The sequence below is a fragment of the Rhinopithecus bieti genome, unplaced genomic scaffold, assembly GCF_001698545.2.
Source record: "Rhinopithecus bieti isolate Rb0 unplaced genomic scaffold, ASM169854v2 scaffold_31787, whole genome shotgun sequence".
Lineage (NCBI taxonomy): Eukaryota > Metazoa > Chordata > Mammalia > Primates > Cercopithecidae > Rhinopithecus > Rhinopithecus bieti.
Genome location: NW_016814655.1, coordinates 133,205 through 135,705, shown reverse-complemented (window position 1 = coordinate 135,705; position 2,501 = coordinate 133,205).

Below are 2,501 nucleotides of genomic sequence, written 5' to 3'. Positions count from 1 at the left end.
CCGCGTCCCGCGGCCGAGCTGCGCTGCGCACCGGGTCTCCGGGCGCTGGAGCGAACGCCTCGGCCTCGCAGGCGCTGCCGCCGCCTCTCCCGCCGCCCACTCTGCGCCCCCGCTGCCGCGGGTCCCAGCGCTGAGTCCGCGCACCCTGCCCGCGGGGGCGGTCGACCCCGGGCTCCAGGAGCAGTCTCTGTGTCGGGAGCTTCCTATTCCTGCTTTATTGTTTCTATCAGTCTGTGTTGCTGTTTCTTTTTTTCTCCATCTTTCTCGTCTTTGCTAGTTGAGGAGATACAGATGGGTGGGCTTCTGCTCTTCCCCTCTCTTATGCTTCCTGAGTTGGCATCTTGACCTTACCCGGAGCACAGGCTGTGTGTCCCAGCCTGGGGGAGATCTCGGAAAGGCAGCAGCAGAGAGTGATGTAATTAAATGATCTCGTGTGTGTGTGTGTGTGTTTTAGTTTGGGGGATTTTTTTTCCCATCAATTACAACGCTTAGATTTCTCTCCTAACCTCCTAAAGCATTCATTGAATTTGAACCCAATCTTCCTGTATGCAATCATATTTAAGAAAACGCTTTCCACTAGGCGTTTTCTAAGCGGATATATCTTGGTTTCCCTAAGAGACTGCAAACTCACTGAGGACAGGAAGATCAAATTTAGAGCAACTTGGAGGAAGTGATCTGGTTTTTGTTTATCATTTTCCTCAGTACTTGTCACTGTATCCTACATGGGAGGAAATCTGCCAGTCATTAGTTCAATAAATGTGTATTGTGAGTCTAACGCATATCTGCATAACAAATAAATACAGGAAAGGAAGCACAGTACTTATCGTTATTCTGTGTCATTCGGTGCCTGACCCAGTGCTACTGCTACATGCTTTGAGATCCCTATTAGAAAGTCTGTGATGGTGCTCTGCCAGTGGTTTGCTTTGGGACCTCAGACAAATCACAATCTCTTAGCTTCCTAAGCTTTAAAATTAAATGATCACATTAGATGACCTTTAAAATCCCTACCGCTCCTAAAATTCTATAATTGTATGATTATAGTATCTGCCCAGCCTAGCGCCTCTGCTACTGTTTATAAGTTCAGATGAAGATTTATAGCAGGTGAATGGGCTTTGAAAATGGCAAAGAATTTCTCAAAATCCAATCCTTTTTAAAGTAGACAGTTTGCTTCTAAGGGTTGAAATGGTTTCAGAGTTCTTTGCAGTCTTCATATACGTAATATTCTCTTATGTACATGGTAGTTATTACATTATTTAATGAATATTTACTGATTGAATGAATGACACAACAAAATAGTACCTATTCCAGTTTCTAGTTAACATTTTTGTTCATTTTCACACTTAGAATGATAACCTCACTGAAAAATCTGTATACTGTGTTTGCAATGAGGCCAAGTTCAATGTAATACAGAGGGATAATTACGATTCAATTAATTAAATTCTTTCTAATGTCCAAGAAAATGTCTGTTATATCAATCCAATCCAGAGAGGTGTTGTAAAATATCGACCTAAGTTATTGTTCTTATGACCAGTGCAGGAAAACTGCAAATGCAAGGAGGGCAGGCTTCTCAGCCATTAAACTTGAGTACCTAAAAGGACCAAAGGATGTTCCATTTGTCGTTAAAGAAGAAATACAACCAAAAACACCTTTATGCCTGGATCTTCTAAAACAGAAAGGCTGTCTGGCAGGCTATGGCCTCTAGATGGAGGAGAGGAGAGCCAGAGGTCCTCTCTCCTCCCCAAATTGCAAATGTTCTTTGTCAAAACCCAGAGCGGTCGTTTTTTCTTTCCTCAGAAAGGTTTTTAGAGCTTTGCAGGATCATTTACTTAATGACTTCTTTCTATGCCCTGCTAACCTCCTTTCCAGTCTGGATAAGTACGTGGGAATTCCTCCAAGAAAGGAAAACCAGATTAAAGAATCAGAACACAAATAAATTCTCTTTCAAATATAGGCTGGAAGAAGCAAAATGGAAAAGAAGACATTAGTAGATTCAGATTTCCTGGCCTTAGTCTATTATTGCCCTACCAAAATTTATGTTATTTTGGTGTCAAAATGGAAGAGTATCCTGAAGAATGCTGGTACAAGTAGAGTTGATTTTTCCTTCCCAGAATTTACAACCTCTTTTCGAACACACCTGTCAGAATGATCCCTTTAAAGTGAAAGCATTTGCAGTCCATTTGCTGGGAGTTCATAGAGAGCAGGCAAGTTTTTAATGCCTGATTTTAATTATTCATTTGAGACAGAAGTTACACAAGTGTGGATGAAATTGGCTGCAAGTCGTATTGTTCTTATGTAGATAGATAGATTCATTTTATTTTTTATGGCTCTGCTCCCCATTTACTTCTGCCAACAAATAGAAGAGCAAAGTACCAGTAATTTCCTAAATTATTCCCCTTTTCCAGAAGACTACAATAAATAGGCTAATCATGGAGGGAAGTCTATTTCAAGATGTTTTCAATCCAACAACCCACTAAGCAATCCAATAGGTTTTATTAATATAA